Source organism: Podarcis cretensis (assembly GCF_951804945.1).
Source record: "Podarcis cretensis genome assembly, chromosome: 5".
Taxonomy (NCBI): Eukaryota; Metazoa; Chordata; class Lepidosauria; order Squamata; family Lacertidae; genus Podarcis; species Podarcis cretensis.
This window is the reverse complement of record NC_137174.1, coordinates 26,638,739-26,657,940: the sequence shown is the minus strand read 5'-3', so window position 1 is coordinate 26,657,940 and position 19,202 is coordinate 26,638,739. Positions and strand designations below refer to the sequence as shown.

The 19,202-nt window shown below is 43.0% G+C and overlaps 2 protein-coding genes and 1 long non-coding RNA gene across 3 annotated transcripts in view; 2 read left to right on the top strand and 1 right to left on the bottom strand.

Moving 5' to 3' along the window:
- The window catches only part of LOC307215917 (protein FAM13A-like), a 41,937-nt gene extending 27,933 nt beyond the window's left edge, over window positions 1-14,004 (top strand). The window contains exon 7 of the transcript XR_013838703.1: window positions 13,391-14,004. The gene's annotated coding sequence lies outside the window, so the exon portion shown is untranslated. The remainder of the gene's footprint in view (window positions 1-13,390) is intronic.
- Window positions 10,492-11,378, bottom strand: LOC307215954. The gene is made up of 2 exons (XR_013838788.1): window positions 11,263-11,378; window positions 10,492-10,550 (listed from the first exon to the last, which is right to left on the bottom strand). It is a non-coding gene; the product is annotated as an uncharacterized lncRNA (long non-coding RNA).
- A 1,022-nt stretch (window positions 14,005-15,026) lies between the features above and the next one.
- Window positions 15,027-19,202, top strand: part of FAM13C (family with sequence similarity 13 member C) — a gene marked incomplete at its 3' end in the record, with an annotated part of 76,463 nt that continues 72,287 nt past the window's right edge. Inside the window, exon 1 of the mRNA XM_079975676.1 lies at window positions 15,027-15,446. The remainder of the gene's footprint in view (window positions 15,447-19,202) is intronic.

Below are 19,202 nucleotides of genomic sequence, written 5' to 3'. Positions count from 1 at the left end.
TTTCCATCAACATCTGAATTTTCTGGACACAGCAGAGCAGATTGAGGGGAGTGTGCCCGCTTCAGTTGCACTGGGCCTCAGGGGCACCACTGGGGACTCTGAACAATGTTTTAGAAGAGGCCGCACAGGGCAGCACTGAGATTTGAGATCCCAAGATCTACCACTGTCCCAATATTACTTTGTCAGACACAATGGATCTGGTCCAAGGAGGCATTGCCCCACCAAACTCAGCCTGCCCTCACCTCCACCTGTCTACTTTCTTACTTACAACCAATTCAGAGGGTGGCACTGGCTGTCAGCTTCCTCCTCTGTAGTCTCAGTGTTGCTGATTTGGGACATGTCATGAATTTTCCTGATGTATGGCAAGGCTAGGCTCTTAAACCTTCTACACAACTTCCTTGCAGGCTAATGCCAAACATCCAGCTGAAAGTAAGCATGACCAAGAGGCATGTGGGGAAGCAACAGTCTGGGAAAACCAAGGAGGTTTAAGTGGAGGGAGGAACACCCTGGATCAACTGAGCCGATCTGATCCATGGGAATAATTTCCTCTCTGCCACAAATATGACAGTCAGCTAAACCGCCGGGATAAATTAAAAAACCATCTACAGGGCTTCTCCATAAGAAATTGTTCTTGGTCAGCTTTCTGTAAAGCTTGCAACAACACATGATTTGAGATAGGCATTCTGTTCTAAGGAAACACTGTGACCCAGCCAATTTAGCTTCCAACGCTATAATATGTGGGTTTGTTTTTCTTGGACCAGTCTCTCCAACGCTCAGTTCATACTACCTTATTAAACTCACCGCCCTTACAGTATCAGTGGTGAAATAAGGATCTCGGGTGAACATGCTGACCTGCCAAATTTAAGAGCTAGAAAATCTCTCAGCATTGAGTTGTCTTTTCCAACCAGTGTGGTTTTGTGCCAAGTAGCGTCCAATGAGATCATTCTGTGATATAGTTGTGTGTAACTGCAACAATGAAAGAAATATCACCCTTTGCTAACAGGAAGTCAAAGGCAGAAGGAAATTGCTACCACATGTGTAGCATTAGTGCCCTCAAAGCTACGGCATTTGATTCCCACCCCCCTACCCTATTAAAAAAAAGCAAATCTTGTCTTGTTGAGTTGGCTTTTCGCAAGTCCAAGCATAGTAAAGTATATCTCATGTTTTGTTAACACCACAGCATTGCACCTGGTCACCTGAGGAATGTTCCTGGTGGGTTTGGCACAGAGTGTAAGGAATTCTAACAAACACCCACAAAAGTAGGTGGAAAATGAGTACCAAAACGAAAAAAGACAAATTCAGGCCTTATGAGGGGAGTCACTGAATGGCCAACTTTGAATGTTTTGATTTCTTGGTCCCTTTTGTTTATTAATTTTATTTGCAATTTTGTTGACATAAGCTCTCTGGGTGACTCTCAAAATACGCAACAATTAAAGTTAAATAATAATAATAAAAAGAATTAATTCAATTTTTTAAAACTAAGAGGACCAGAGTGTAAGACACATTTAAAAGCACTAGGTCTTCACCTGGTGCCGAAAAAGATTACATGGTGCAAGATAAACTGCTCTGGGAAGGTTCTTTGCATAACTGGGCTGCCACTACCAAAAAAGCCCCTCTTCCTCGTGGTAACCTTGTTGTAATATACAGTTACTGACTCACACTTGCATGCACAAAATGGTTAACCTGAGCCCCGAGCTCACATTATCAGAGTAGGTGTGGCTTAGCAGTCTCTCTGTGCTTCTTGGAACAAGCAAGAAGTCATGCGGCTATGGCTCTCTGCAAATGAACTGAATCTCTCTAAATGGAGATTCTACAGCCTGCATCTTTGCTAGCCCAAAGACTGCATGATTCTTTTGGTAAGAAAACCAAGCCCCCCCCCCTCACTTTTTAAAAAGTCGTTTGGAACCTTTTTCTTCTTCATTTTTACTGTCATCAGATGGAGATATGTATGCTGTAACTTCTGGAAAAACTGTGAGTAAAATATTCAATAATTTGCAAAGCTAAGTGTGATTTAATCTAGCCTAAGTATTTTTGTAGGGAATGTTAGTTTAAAGGTAAATGAGGGCAGATGCAAAATCTAACCAAGTTTTAATGTGCTTTGACCAATTACCATTGTACTAACTCTTCTATGGGGGAGTAAGCATCTCTCTTCCATAGCATACAAACATTCAACAGTAGGACTATCTGTCAAGACCAAATCCATGCAGAGCGTGTAGAGAACATAGGCTGCATACACACTATACAGTGGTACCTTGGGTTGCAGATGCTTCAGGTTACAGACTCCACTAACCCAGAAATAGTACCTCGGGTTAAGAACTTTGCTTCAGGATGAGAACAGAAATCGTGCGGCGGTGGCAGTGGGAGGCCCCATTAGCTAAAGTGGTACCTCAGGTTAATAACAGATTCAGGTTAAGAACGGACCTCCAGAACGAACTAAGTTATTAACCCAAGGTACCACTGTACGTTTAAAGCACACTCAAAGCACATTTGCCCCCTCAATGAATTCATGGCACAGTTGTTTGCTAAGTATAGCTGGGAATTGCAAACAGTGCCCAGAATTCTCTGGGGGAATGAATGTGCTTTAAATGTGCCTTAAAGGTATATGGTGCATACACAATCATAGATGGCTGGTTCATATGTAATGCTAGAATATAGAATATAGCCCTAGATGCATAAACTAGCATAAGCCTGAGCAAAGTCAAAGGCTTCCAAGTTCCTTCTCCCTTGTGTGTGGGCTGGAGGAGGATTTCTGCAACGTTTTGTCCTTCCCCCACCCCCCAAAAATCTTGGCTTAGTCTTGCCTACAAATCAGAGCTTGTGGTTTAAAGCAAACTCTGGTCAGTTTCTTTAAAAAACCAACTTCAAGGCATGCATTATGAAGCTGGTTTGTTGAACTAGCCAGTGTTTGTTTTAAACCACAAGCTCTGGTGTGTGATGCTATGCCAGAATTCTTTGAAAGTGAAACTAAATGCTGCATAACTCCTTCTCCTGCTGTGTGCCCTCTTTTCTTCCAGCATCCTCCTCCCCACCCCCACCCCTGGATCCTTGTCCACCATTACTGATCTTTTCATTGTGGAATCTCTCAGGAATTTCCAAGGAAACATGGTGTTTGCTTGGTTACATTTTGGAAAATACTGATTTACATTACCTCAATAATCCTCCCCCAAACCCTGCCAGGTAGGTCAATATTATATTTTTACCTATGTACAATATTACAAAATCAGAGAGAGAGACCTATGCTGCTTGATTTCATGTGTGGAATGAGGTCTGGACTCCAGCTGGTGTGAAAAGTAGAACCATAGACCCATAGTCCCTAGTCCCTCCCTGAAGTTTTGTCTTCGTTGATTGATGACAGGTCACTGTCCTTTTCAAAGAAACCAAGTGGAACTCTGGGGAAAGGAAAGTGAAAACATATTCCAGGAGAGTTGCGAAGGCGTGTGGTTATCTGTGTAGGTTTTTGCTGAATTTGGAAAAAAATTTCAAAGATAAAATTTTAATTTTCTAGAGGTCCTTGGCCTGGGCTGTAACGTTGATAGTCTTATCTCATTATGCTACACTGCACCAGCTCTCAAATGTATACAGTGGTACTTCGGGTTACATACGCTTCAGGTTAAATACGCTTCAGGTTACAGACTCCGCTAACCCAGAAATAGTGCTTCAGGTTAAGAACTTTGCTTCAGGATAAGAACAGAAATCGTGCTCCGGCGGCGCAGCGGCAGTGGGATGCCCCATTAACTAAAGTGGTGCTCCAGGTTAAGAACAGTTTCAGGTTAAGAACAGACCTCCAGAACGAATTAAGTACTTAACCTGAGGTACCACTGTACATTATAAGCACATCCATGATTAAGGTAGTCATACTAAATAAATGCCCTAAATATTTACTAATTAGAACCCCCTCCACTTACAAAAATTGTGTGATTTTTACAAGTCAGAACCATAAACCTCAGTACTGAGGCAGTAGTGTTTTCCAGCAGAAACGCTGCAGTGTTTAGCTCCATGTACTGCTTGATTTTATTCTTAAAATTTGTGTACTGCTTAACCATTAAAGCCTCTACACGGTTTACATAGAACATGAAACGTACATAAAAATTAGCAGCAAAAGTCAGATGTGAAAAACAAGTTGAAGAAAAATATTTTCATTATTTGTTACATTTATATGCCACCATTATCTTCCAAGATCAAGGTGGTCTCCATGGTTCTCCTGCTCCCCATTTCATCCTCACAACAGCCCTGTGAGGTAAGCTAGGTTGAGAGGTAGTGACTGCCCCAAGGTCACCCAGTGAGCTTCATGGCTGAGGGGGGATCCAAACCCCCCTGGTCTCCCAGGTCATAGTTCAGAGCTCTAACCATTACACTACACTGGCTTCCAAATATAAAGAAAACCAGTAAACTCTATATATCTCATTGAAGTCAAATGGACTTAAGCAGACTTAACCGTGTACACCAGAGCGTTCCAAACTTTTCTTGTTGGTGACACACTTTTTAGACATGGATCATTTTGGAACACACTAATTCAGTTTTATTAGCAAACCAGAAGGCTGCCCACTCCCTTTTCAACCCTGGGAGGAACGTTGGGACCGTTTGTGCGACACACCTACACACGCAGCCGACACTAACGTGTCGCAACACACACAGTTTGGAAAGCTCTGGTGTACAAACTTGCAGCTGGAAGCTAATATTCTGCCTTGTAAGGGTCTTTGGGAGATGGGGTCAGATTGCAGTTTCTAGTCGAACAGTTTCTAGTGTGCTGTAGCTTTGTATAAAACTGGTAATATTCTCAGCTTTTTTAAAAAAAATGAAAATATTATTCTAAGACACTTTCAAATGTCACATATTTGAAATCATCATAATCACCATTCCAGGCAACTTTCCTTCATAAAGATGGAATAATTTTCTTGGTGAGAAAAATCTGGTTGATGTTTAAATCAGAGGCATAACTTTCTCCCATCGCCATCTGTCGTTTTGCATCTACCTGTTCCCTAAGTGTGTTTCTGACTCACTCGTTCTTTCTTCGTGACTAACCTCACATGCCTCTGTTGCACTCATTCATTTTGCAAGAGCAGCAGGGTTTTCCTAACTGCAAAGACATGGAATGTGCTGTGGAATGAAGTGCCATATTAGACCAGTGTCAAGATGTTAGGAAGGAGTATGGAAATGTGATCCAGACAGGGATGACACCTTGCATAATAATGGCATGTGATGGTTCCCAGAGCAAACCTCCTTTACAGTGGTACCTTGGGTTACAGACACTTCAGGTTACAGATGCTTCAGGTTACAGACTTCACTAACCCAGAAATAGTACCTTGAGTTAAGAACTTTGCTTCAGGATGAGAACAGAAATTGCATGGCGGCAGCGGGAGGCCCCACTAGCTAAAGTGGTACCTCAGGTTAAGAACAGTTTCAGCTTAAGAACGGACCTCCAGAACGAGTTAAGTTCTTAACCCAAGGTACCACTGTATTAAACATCACTCCAGTGAGGTTTAGCGGAGGGTGGGAGGTGCTTCAGAGAGCGATTTGCCAAACCGCTCTCTGAAGCGCTCCCCTCCATTAAACATTGATGGGGTGGCATTAACCACCAGCAGTAAGCAGGGGCACCCCCTCTCCCAATGAGATCAGACCCCAGCCTCATAAAGCGGCACAGGGCTGGCGCCGCTCCAGTGGTGAGGACTGGGCTGGATGGAGCTCAGTGGGCTCCTTTCGCCCTCCGTGCCCCGGGCGTCATTAAAGCACTCTCTGCCACTGCCCTTATGTGCTTGTTTTCTGGGTGCAGGGTAATATCTACATGGAGAGTTTTCTGCCGTTTGATGTGGTTCAGTCCATTTTTCCATCGCCTTCTGTTTCACATGCATTTTCAGTCTGTGAATCAGTTTTTCACACACTGGCTAGGGATTCAACTTGCAACTATTGCGAGCGCAGCTGGGGATTTCCTATTGTTGGCAAGGGCAGGACTTGTGCATAAATTCTCTGCCTTCTACAGCCAACGATTAGACTCCCTTGCACATATTGTTCTCTGAAATGCAGCCAAATCCTTTTGGAAGCAAGGTGTAATTTGCGCAGCAGCAATTTTAAAATTATAGATACGTTTTTTTCTATTAGTAGAGTTATAGCCTTATGAACCATAATGTATGGGCCTTAATTCAGAACACTAATACCCTAATCTAGCATATTGGTATGTACACAGGAACAAAATGCCAATGCATACAAAGATTTCCCCTGCTGTAAGGTCTTCTCTGTTCATTTTGATGAAGTTGGCAGCTGTGTGTGTATTATGCTTTGTCTGCGTGGAACTGATGCTTCTGTTGAAGTAAACAGGAACACCAACAGCCATGGGGGAACTTTGTGCGCGTATCACTGGAGCTGCAAAGCTCTGGCTAGGAATTCAGAACTGAAGAGGAAGCAACACAATTCCAAGGGTATCCTTCAGCCCCAACTGATTGCAGTGGATCTTACTTCCAAGTAGGAAGCGCTGCTAACATTTTTTCCCCTGGCAGGGCCTTTGTGCCTTTAACAGCTGCACAACAACCAGAAAATCAACTGGTGAGCCATATCACAACAAGCAGATGCAGCGGTTGGAATGAGCTACACCTGATGGAATTCTGCTTGCAGATCTGGGCCATTGATGAGAACCAGCAATGCTCAATTTCTAGAAAAAAGAAATGCCAAGGTTGAAATAGGTTTGGAAACCCCACCACAACTCCCTTCACACATAAATTCAAAATGTGGAAAGTGGGCCAGGGGGCGGTGGGACCAGACCACCTTTGCTAGCCCTGCCCCCAGTGTTGTGCTGCCTGGGACTATCGTCGCCAGCAACACCTCCCTCTCCAAATATCCATGCAATTGGCACAATACTTGAAAGGGGTGTCCTCACCTGTACAGCTGTATGCGCTTAGGCTATCCTTTCAAATAGGAATTGGAGCACAGGGCATGAGGGGTAGGGCCAATGGCCCGTGTGACGTTGGAGTGGTAGGCATGGTCCCCTGCCCCCTACAGACATTGGAGAGGGAAGGGTACCTAACACTTGCTCAGAGAGATTTTCATCTAGTCTTACACCATATGCTCCAGGGTTGAGCCTTAGCATTGGAAAGCACATGCTGGAGCAGAGTCTTGGTGAGCCCCGGCACATTTTAAGCTCCGACAGCCTCTGGGGCTTAGGAAAGAAAGTTACCAATGTGCTAAAGTAACTAGGTCAGACAGGGCCTAGGAAAAGCAAATACGTAAGCCAGTCAGTCATTTAATATTTATGTACTGCAGAGCCTAATCTGTGAGCATGAATCATCTGGGCACATACATACTTGAAAGAACTCAAATGCTCACATCTATTAAACAGAAAATCACCAATAAATATATAGCCAAATTATAAGAGGTATCGAATGCTAACAACCTGAGTGTCACGAGCGATGTGTTAGGAAACCAAACAGCTACAGAGGCTTGTGTTACCCATTCCAGAAAACATGACAGCAATCATGGTGGCTGGGGATGGGCGGGCAGTAAGCTTGAGCAACCTGTTTCCAAAAAACTTCACTTCAATGACAAGAGGTGGGGATATTTCCAACTGGACACACCTCAGAAAGCCAAACTATGGTTTACTGAGGATGCACAGATGTGCTGGTTCCCTGAGAGCAGCAGCTCACACCTGCTTTGTTCCTCTTGGTCCTTTTGACGCAGCAGCTACACCAAGCTGTGTAATTCAAACTGGGATTGTGGTTAAGGTCTCTTCTCCTCACAGTGACCTGTAGTCAAAGTTTTTTTGCTATCCTGGGCTTGGACAACACTTTAAGTCAAACCTTGGCTCAGTTGCCATGTCACAGTAAAAGGATTGGGTAAGAGCTCCTCTCTGGGAACAAGCACAAGGGTTGTGTTCCTGCCCCACCCCACATTGACGGAGTGTGCATTAGCCCTCCCTGCCATGTTACACCCCTGTTATGCTCCTGTTTCACCCTCTTCCAGGTCCAAAATGACCCATGTGTTGGCGGTTGTGCATCAATTGAATGTGCTCAAAATGGTCACAGCCTGTAATGGAAATGTGAAAGACCTTTGTATTATGAGGAGTTAGTGGTGTACAGCAATAGCTCCTCTCATGCTGAGACCTTTTTGGGGTCTGGGACACTTTAGCCAGCCACATTTCTTATCTTATCTAGACAGCATCTTAAAAAGCAGAGACATCACCTTGCCAACAAAGGTCCGTATAGTTAAAGCTATGGTTTTCCCAGTAGTGATGTATAGAAGTGAGAGCTGGACCATAAAGAAGGCTGATCGCCGAAGAATTGATGCTTTTAAATTCTGGTGCTGGAGGAGACTCTTGAGAGTCCCATGGACTGCAAGAAAATCAAATCTCTCCATTCTTAAGGAAATCAGCCCTGAGTGCTCACTGGAAGGACAGATCCTGAAGCTGAGACTCCAATACTTTGGCCACCTCATGAGAAGAGAAGACTCCCTGGAAAAGACCCTGATGTTGGGAAAGATGGAGGGCATAAGGAGAAGGGGACGACAGAGGACGAGATGGTTGGATAGTGTTCTCAAAGCTACCAGCATGAGTTTGACCAAACTGCGGGAGGCAGTGGAACACAGGAGTGCCTGGCGTGCTCTGGTCCATGGGGTCATGAGAGTCTGACACAACTAAACGACTAAACAACAACAACATTTCTTATCTTGCAATTGAATGCCTGCAGATAAGGTGGCTAATTTCTTATCTATCACTTTGTCATGGGTAGATCTTCAGAGAGCCCCAAGTCAAAGGGGCACTGGTGTACATTCCAGGAAGAATGTACAACAACAGTAGGCTTGAACACAGTTACAAGCTGTCTCTCCTAATACATAAGGGTTTGTGTGAAATAGTGCATACTTGTTCTTTATACTGTATACATAGTTACTCAGACAAGTGTACAGCTCAACAATTGTGTATATGGGTCCACAGATTGTAAGGCTGCTGCTCTCTTACCATACCCCTTCCCCCAAACTGCTACACTATTCTGTAAAGTCACTTAAAATGAAGTGAAATAAAATGGGGAAAGAGACAAGAGGAAAAAAAGAAAACCACATATATTTTCACTGGAGTTCATGGAAGTTGGCTGCCCTTTTCTATTTGAATGGCAAGTAGAACTGAGCACCCACTATCCACAGGCACCTTTGAAACCTTTAGGTTTAATTACTTGACTAAATTTTACTTCCCTTTCCCTTTTGATGCATGATAAGACCTGCATAGGCACTAATTGACTCATAGATCCCAATGCAGGTGTGAAGGTGATTTAAAAGGGCCCATTTGCAATGATGGTCTGGATGCTAATTAAACCCTCAGAAGTTCTGTGAACTTCCATTTTCCTGCTGTCAAGGTTAAAAAACTGAAATATGGAAAGTACGTTCGACAAATGAGAATCATTACATTTTTCTCATTTGCTGTGCTTGAATTAAACTTTCTAACCCTTCAGGTTTAGAGGTTTAATAGTTAGCTTTTTTTATCCATGGTGTGCTTTGCTACCCAATCCTATCAGGAGGAAACATAAATTGACCCTTCCAGGTACGTAGTGGTTTTAGCAGTAATTAAGGGCAAAACCACTGGAATATGACAGACCTATCTGAAAAGTGTTAGTTTGGGAAAAGGAAAAATAGTAGATACAGACAAAAGAATTCCCTGGATGCGTAGATCCAGGTTTGGGACAGCTACTTTTTGGTGAGAGAGCTCCAGCAGAGATTTAAAATCACAAAGCATGCAGGAAAGTAAAGGGTGGAAATATAGGCTGTCAGATCTTTAAAAATATCCCCTTCTAAATTGCGTCCCCACTTCCTATAGCATAGAGAGACACCACATATTTGCTAAGTTAAAAATGGTTTACTTACAAACTCTTCAAAGGTCAGAACCATGTGCTTTTCCATACAGCAACAATAAAAGCCAGGCTTAGATTCCAAAACGGTAAACAGGGGTGCCAACGGATAAATATTGTGGGGGCCCAGGTAATCCCTGTCCCACATAACCAATCACATTATGCAGTGCACACACAACATTTGAATGGGAATGCCCATCAATTTTGTGGGTGCTAAAGCCCCTGCGGCACTTATGAGTTGGCTCCTATGATGGTAAGAATTTCTAAATTATTTATATAGAAACACAAAGATGGTTTGCTTAAGCCATACAGTCTAAGCCTGGAGCATCTAGCTTAGGCCTCCTTGCTGGTAGGGTTCACATGGTGGAAGAGAGAACAAAGAGTTTGGTAACCCTTTCTCCCAAGGTGAGAGGGTGTGACCAAGTTAAGCCTGGCAGGACAGCTTACTCTATGGTCTTAACCCCTTCATACATTAATTAGAGTTAAGCATGTTGGTTATACAAGGCTGGATATGTTGCATGATAGCCTCTCGTGCTCTGCTGTCATTAAGTTAAGTAGCTCCTCTCTAGTGGCTACCTAGAGTGAGCCCTCTGTGCTTTGTTCCCCTCTGGGTCTTGGGGCAGTTTTCATATTCCCAAACATCATTGCAGTTAACTTTATCTCAGGCCTTCGCTATAGTTACACCCTTCCCATTTAATAGATTCTTTAATGGCTTTGCAGTTTCATCGCAGCCTGCAGGTATAAAAAAAGAAAGAAAAAAGAATTGCATTCTCAATAAATCAAGAGGAAGGCATCTTTATTTGATGTACTGAGTCTCATTTGTGGATGTATGTCTCCAGACTGTATTAACGTCTGCACATTCTTTAATCCCACCCCTCCTTTTGGCTGGACCTTCTCACACTTCACTACTGATTCTAATCTATTTCTGTCTTAGTTTAATTTGAAGCAAGTCAAAATCCATCAGAAGAAGAAGAAGAAGAAATGGAATGAGAAGGGCTATCACAAATGTTTTAACTGCTAATAAATGCCCAGAGGAGTTGTACACCTATTACATTTTACCTCTCGATTGCTGTACCAATAAAACTCATACCTTGATAGCAGGTAAGGGAAGGGAACCTGTAGCCCTTCAGATGCTGTTGAACTGCAACTCCCATCAGCTCCAACCAGCATAGACAATGGTTCAGGGATGATGGGAATTTTAGTCCAGCAACTTCTGGGGGAAGGCATATGTTCTCCATCCATGCTCTTCCAGTAACTAACTACCTAAGCCTACAGTCCTAAATTCCCAATCTTTGGGAATAAATCTGGGTGAAATAACTGAGTAAACATGGAAAGGTTGAGGCTTTGTAGTACAGCAGAGAAGCTGACCGGATTGGCAGTTGAATCTTCTCTGACTACTGGAAATAGGACAGTACCCTCCACCCCCACAGGGTCAGTCTGCTACCTTATGGTATAGGGTTGGCTATGTGGCACACGCAGCTCTAGGCTCCAACACCTTACTGCTACCCACTGAGCCCCAGCTACAAAATCTGTGGCCCGAAACTGCCACCTCACCTTGTGCCATGGTAGGGCTTCTCCCAGAAAGTGGCTGCAGCAGGCCTACAGCATAGCATAGTGACACATAGAAATGAACTCACAATTGGAACCAAACTTTGTTATGGGGCAACTAGTAATTATAGTCTGCATTAGGGATGGGGGAGAAATTTGATTCAGTTTGCATTTAAAAGTGAGTTTCCATTGTCATGGAAAAGTGAGTTTCCATGACAATATGAAAACTGAAATGCAACCACACTTCAAAATTCACACTTAACCTGAATTTTGTGGTGCATTTCTCTAACCAAGCAATGTTTACAAAAATACACATAAAAATGAATATGCTACTTAAAATAACATGCAAAAATGCATTTTATTGAGAGAAATTGTTTGCAAGGAATGTGTACACTAGTTAAAAATGTATATAAAATGTGTTTATTTGGAGAAATTCACAGTGTAATGCTGAATAATTTTCTCCCCCCCCCCCCATGATACTCTTAAAAAAACAACAACCCACAAATTGCTGCAGCAATGTGGAGAAATGGGAAGTAATGTGGAAATTTAAGATTGGAAAATGAAAAAGTTAAGAGAATTGAAACTGACAATTCCTTCCATTCATAGTCTGCATTCCTTAAGGGGCAGACAACAAGCTAAAGAACCTCCTATTTTAATAAGAGGAATATTTCTCTTAAGATTGTGATGGTGAATTTTTTCTTTTTGAACAGCTTTGATATATTTTCCAGGGGCATGACTATGGCTTGGTGATATAGCAGATGGTTTGCCTGAAGAGGGTCTCGGGTTCAGTCCATGGTACCTCAATTTAAAATGAAATAGCAGAACTGGGAAATTCCTTTGCTGGCTGAGAGCATGGATGCCAGTTAAAGACACAGTAGAGAGCACTGGGCTAGACCAGGGGTGAGGAACCATGTCACACCACATGTTGCTGAACTGCAAATCCCATCATCCCTGGCCATTGGGCATGCTTGCTGGGGCTGCCGGGAATTGCAGTTCAGAAACGACAGGTCCCTCAACCCTGGTCTAGACAGACCAGTGACCTACTTTGGTATAAGGCTGGTTCTTATTTTGTTGTGAGTCTGAGTCCTTTTCAGGCATTACATTTAGGTGTTATTTAAACATGTGGGGGGCAGTGGGAGTGAATTCACTATCTCAGCCACCTTGTTGCTAACCCTGCCACCTTCCAACTTGTGGTAGGTGAACGTCTGCAGTGGGGAGCCCCAATTTCCCATGGTTCTAAAATGCATGGGGAGCATCCATAGGTACAAAAGCTTCCCTGCAGCAGAAATTCATCTTTCTCAGTTTGAAAGGTGACAGAAATGTCAATGGGGATGTTGTTGGCAGACATATTCCCTCTGCTCCTCTTATACTTCTAGCCTGAAGTATTACTTCTGTTATACTGATTTCCATAAATGTTTCTCTCCCTGAGTTAGGTCTTAAAGGTAAGCATCACGCGATGATTAGTGAGGCAGCAAATGAATGTCAGTGGCTCTCTGGGCGTGGAATTATTTCCTCAATAGGTAATTGGTTTGCAGAGTTTGGTGCATGTGTCTGAGATCTTCACTCCCTCCCTCTCTCTCTCTCTCTCTCTCTCTCTGTGTGTGTGTGTGTGTAAAAAGAACACAATATTTGTCACTTAAACCTTACAAGAAGGACAGGTTACATATTGCAATCAGTTAGTCATTTCCCCACCACAGAGATGGTTAGAGCTGATAAGGTACTGCACATCATATGCTGGATGTGGGTTCGAATTTTGACAACACTGTGCTATCTCAAGCACTGGCATGTCTTCAGAACGGCTTCTTAGGATGTGCCACTTATCCATTTCTTTTGGCTGCCAAAATCCATTATCAATTTCACTTAACATCTCTTCTTTTTTTTTTAAAAAAAAATGTATTTTTATTAAAGATTTTCTTGGTTTACAAAAATATGTGCAATCTCTCTCCTCCCCACCCTCCCACCCCAGTAACATGTTTAACAGATCAGTTTCATTAACATCTCTTTTTGAAACTTTTCCTTGCAAGGCACTGACATGACCAGCCACCAGGTGGAACGCTTTGAAAAGCGTATGAAAGGAGGTTGAAGAAATTGTATCCTGGATCAATTGCTCTTTTTCAGCAGTGCCGTTTGCTGTTATTAAACTCTCAGCATCTCATTTGTCTGCTCTGGATAACCACGCTGAGAAGCATGTTCATGACCCTGGTGATGAGAGCTGATATGGCTGTCTTCATATCTCTTCATTTTAAGCCCAGAAAAACAAACACACTTGATAACTTTTCTGCCTCGACAGCAGCCCTGTGAAGCAAATTTATACACAGTGCACTTCTGATGTCTTTTTTTTTTTTTTTGGAAGGGGGTAGCCATCATGAAAAGGATTAGCAAATGTTAAGGAGAAGGCTCTGAGAAAGCTGCTGCCTTTCCTCACCAATTACTGTAGTTCAAAAGGCAACTCAAAATCGGCACTGCCAAAGATGCTGTCCACAAGTTGGAGCTGCGAATTTCTTTAATCTGCAAATCTGTTTGTTGGAGAGCAATTTGTGTGTGCATGTGTGTTTGTGGGGAAAATATAGGATGCTTCTTGACAGTAACAACAAATCTATACATTTGATGCTAAAGATAAATTTGTGGAAATTGTAATGAATAGATAAAACCTTTATTTTTAAAAAATAAAATGTTTTTACTGAGTTTTTCTTGGGTAATTTGCAGATGAAACCTTTATTGATAGAGAAGCTACATCATTATATATATAACTCATGAATTGTTAAAACTGCTGTCAATAGCAGGCTTTTTAAAAAACCAACAACAGTTTGTTGTATTTGCTGGGTCTTTATAACAGTCCTTCCTTTCTGATATTCGTATGCTATGCTGTAACCTAAAATTCTCTGAGGGGCTTACAGTGAATAAAGAAAAACAACAACTGTAATACAAAACATAAACCATTAAAAGGGAAAGAGCTAGATAAATAGAACAAAACAGAATTTGCTGCACCACTGCCACAATTAAAAACTGTGTGTGTGTGTGTGTGTGTGTGTGTTTTAAGGTTCCAGACCACTTAAGCTATTTAAAAGGCCTGGATGAACAGAACTATCTTTACATGGGATGAAAAAAGATCACAAAGATGGTGCTGGGTGAGCCTTTTTTAGAAGGCTACTCTGCAACCAGGGTGCTACTACTGAAAAGGCTTTGGTGGTTACTTCACTTTGTGGTCACTTCATTCACTGGAGCAAGCAGGACATCGAAGAGATCCAGGTCGGATATATATGGGAGAAGATGATATTTGGGTTATGCACCAAAAGGTGGCCTATATCGTTACATATAAATGAATTTCTAATTCAGATGAATCCCAGACCATGGTTTGGAGACACAGAATTGCCATGTATGAGGAGAGGAGAACACAAAAGTCCAGGTCTCAGTGTCCCCTCATGTGTCTCACATCAAACCATGATTTGGTGTTGCATCTGAATCAGCTTACTATTGCACCTGATGTCTGGCCTAAATATCCATGTGTGCACAAGTATACCTGTTACTCATTTTGAACCTTTTAAAAACCCCTTAAAGAGAGCTTTTAAAAGATCCTTTACCCCTACCCTTTAAATCCATCTTCGGCTCTAGTGATAGCAAATGGGGGGGGGGGTGTGGAGAGAAGAAAAGCATTGGAAGAGACAGTTTAGCTATAAAACTAATCTAAGGCTGTGTGATCATTAGCAGCTAAAGACTCAGGCCATTTCCCTACATGGCATTTCAAGTCACATTTGCATGTTGCTGCACAAACCAGAGAGCGAGGTGGGATGTCCTATTCACATTGCCTGTTTGTTTCCCTGGCACCTGCACCTGCCTCTATTCGTTAAGCTGTGATTGCACATGCAAAACAGCTGCCTCACAGGAACACACCTCAGCTGAACTGTGAAGTGCTTGTGGCTTATTGTTTTCAAACTGGATGGGAGCTGGTTGGAGGGAAAATGCATCAAACTGCAGTATTCCTCAAGAACTACGGGATATGGATGGTGGCTAATAAACATTGTGTGGACACAAGTTCAGACATTGGGAGCAGAAGGAAGCCTACTGGAGCCAGAGGAAAAGGTAATGCTTACACAGCGTTGTTAATTCATCTATGAAATGTTATAGGTATTAAAACCAGGCCCTCTCCAGCTAATTCAACATAACTGGGGCCATGGGTGTAGCTAAGGAGGGGTGGCTGCCTCCTTAAATCAATAAAATTCAATAAAAATACATAGCAAACTGAGGTTCTGCCCCCCAAACAAAAGGCCTGCCCCCCTAGCAAAAATCCTGGCTATGCCCATGACTGGGGCAGTTTTGTGCTTAAATGTGGCAGTAGCAGTTCCATGTGTTTATTTTAGCTTTCAGACCCAAGCTGGCACACTGTGTATTTCATTGAAATGTCTTGTGTTGAGGTCCTTCTTGAGGTAATTGGATGCTGAAATGAATCCTCCCCCTCCCCCCGTCGAATCTGGTGTTTCTTCTCTAGCTTAAATTCACCCACTTCTTGAGTCCTTTTCCCTCAGTTCTTTTTGTTTTACTTTGTCTTCCTTCTACCATAGGCTCTTAATTGCCATTTTCACTGAAAATTCCTCTCAAGTTCCATCTTCCTTTGTTCACAGCCTGGCCTCCCATTGGTCAGGGCAAATATGCCATGACATCATCACCCTGACCAGGTCATTCCATCTTGATGTTGCTCCTTCTTTGCCTGTGAGAGTTGTGATGAAGCAGAGCTAAAGAACTGACACAGTTGAGGGTGGAGTGGAAAGTTAGGTGCTTTCCCCCTTGCTTCTCTTTCTTTTGTTAACCCAAGAACTGAATAATGTTTTCCCTCATAAAATGTGACATTAAGGGTTCTGTTGCTCTTTTTAAAGGCGTTTAAATAATTCACAATGGTGTATCTCCACAGCGCTGGAAATGTTGTTAACAAGTGTCTCTCTAGAGAGTCACGGTTCTGCTTTGAAATTCTCACTCCATGTGAGAAAGGAAGAGTTCAGAACTTCTTGGCACCGTAGAAACTGTAATACGCAGGCATATTATCATTTATTCATATAGCATAATCTATGTACATGGTGCTTTGGAAAGAACAGGCATGTGAGCATTTTATTTTAGTGGATATTGAATATTGGAACATAAGCATTGTGATTTTCAGTATGTGCAATATGGAAACAATATGTTCCAAAATTTGTATTTGAAAACATGTGTTTGAGAACATGGGCACAAGCCACAGGCAATTCCCAGTTAACCATGAACTCCCTGTGGCATTATATGGAAATACTTGTTTTCCCCCAAGCCGTATATCAAATTGATCTGAAGTCTCTTAAATCAAAGGACTAGACTCTGGTGTAGCTGATTTGTTGTTTGAGGTACATTTCTTGCTTTAGGACCATAGTTTTCAAACTTGTTTTGAAGGAACCTGGGGTACCTCAGAAGCTGATCAGCAGTTCCTCAATGAGATCACCATAATGGCAGACTTGATTATTATTAATTGATTGAATATATATATATATCAATATCATATACTTCTCTGCAATACAGTCCACTGCTTGGAAAGTCCAAAACAGCCACAATTGAAGTGGGGGGGGGACACTATTAAAAAGGAGAAAAGATCTGACACAACATTGCTCCAACAGTTATGCAGACATGCAGGTGCAAAACCGCATTTTGTACTAGTGTGGACAAGACCTATGTGAGCGTCTACCTCCTGATACAGTACAGATACAGGTTGAGCTGCACCTTTAATTACATCCTGTGGTGATAGCCTTCCCCCTGTTCCGCTGTAATCTCTGCTTTGCGTAGAAAAGTGGATTTGAATTTTATAGAATGTGTGACCTCTTGACTTAGTTTGTCCTGAAGTTTGACATCTTGCTTACTGCTTATTGGAGGTTTCTCTCTACTTTTCAACTGTGCTTTTAATTTGAAGATGATTTGCTCATCACAGGTTGATGAGGAACTCATGCGTCTTCTTCTGTACAGCAATATCACCGTATTGATAAAAGACAGTTACGTTTTGTCTGAGTGTCTGCCTTTCTTAAACAGGGAACCTGGTAGCCACAAAATGGACAACCCAAAGAAACTTAGACCATAAGTGTATGTATCCCTGTGCCTTTTGGATAATTAGATTCTAACATCTATTACTTTGAACTGGAGCTATGTGTGATCCCTGGAGACTATGCTATTTAATGTAACCTGGTAGAGGCATTTTTTTATTGGTTAAAATAATATTGCTATCACCTAGCAAGCAAGTTAAAAGACAGGTGCGCCAATTCAGTTTGGAATTGGGTTGGATATGCAACCATTTCTGCACTGTGGCATTTGCTTGTGAGGCCACTGTGCCTAGCTGTGTCTCTTCATGGGGTTGCACAACTGACTTGTGGGACTATTTGTTGTGTCTCACTTTCAAATAAGGTTAAGATCTGAAATTAAGAGGATTGAAATGTCTTAGAGCAGTCAGTCCCATCCTGAATGCAGAAATGCAACAGAATTACCTTCCCTTAGGGATGCAATCCTATCCTACTTGGGGTTAAGCCCCACTGAAATAAATGGAGCTTATTTTGAGGTAAATGCACATGGGATCAGGCCCCACCCATTTGCCGTGACCCACAGAGCACCTCCCTTTGGTCTCCTTACACTTCACCAGGAGGCTAATCTGGCTATTTCCTGAAATTTGAAGGCTTGATTAGCTAAAACACTTGCTGGATTCAGGGCCAGAGAGGTCTGGCACCCACAAACTCATAACACTCTCCCTTTGTCTCCCTTTGAGACTCGGGCTCAAAGGCAATTTTGTGTTTCCAACTTTTTTTATTTCTTTTTTATAAATGACTTTCCTTCAAAAGATCTGAAGAGGCAGGGAAGCTATGCCAGTACCTTTGAGACATCAATCACATATGGTGGGAGAAAATGATACTTTGCAGATCACTGAAATTTAATAGAACAATTTGTATCGGCCTACCCGTCTGTGTGCCATCATTCTAGCTCTGAGCAGCATCTATGAGCTAACAGAACCACATGTTGCAACTCTCTGTGAGTTGCCATCCTGGCCTTCCTTCCTTCCTTCCATCTAGGAATCCTTATAGATTAGTGGCAGAGGGCCCAAACAAATGTTGTATTAAATATGCAAATACATAAAATGTACCTGACTCTGTCTGAGCAAGTGGGAGGGCCACTCTGAGCCAGAGTAAAAGGTAAAGGTAAAGGTACCCCTGCCCGTACGGGCCAGTCTTGACAGACTCTGGGGTTGTGCGCCCATCTCACTTAAAAGGCCAGGGGCCAGCGCTGTCCGGAGACACTTCCGGGTCACGTGGCCAGCGTGACATCGCTGCTCTGGCCAGAGCCAGAGCCAGAGCCGCACACGGAAACGCTGTTTACCTTCCCGCTGGTAAGCGGTCCCTATTTATCTACTTGCACCCGGAGGTGCTTTCGAACTGCTAGGTTGGCAGGCGCTGGGACCGAGCAGCGGGAGCGCACCCCGCCGCAGGGATTCGAACCGCCGACCTTTCGATCGGCAAGCCCTAGGCGCTGAGGCTTTAACCCACAGCGCCACCTGCGTCCACAGCGCCACCTGCGTCCCTGAGCCAGAGTACATATGCATAATTTTTGAGTCCCCCCCCGCCCCCCGCGTCTGCACCCAGCCCACCACTGTGGTGACCAGGAGGTTCCTCACAAGTGGATGGGCCAAAAAAAAATGCCCTCCTCTTTTTTTGACACATAGTTTGATGGATGTACCACTTAAGAGCTCCAAACATGCTTGGCTAAGGAACTTCCATGAGGCATCTGGCTCCTGGCCACTACTGGGAACAAAATCCTGGACTAGATATGCCAGTGATCTGATCCAGCGAG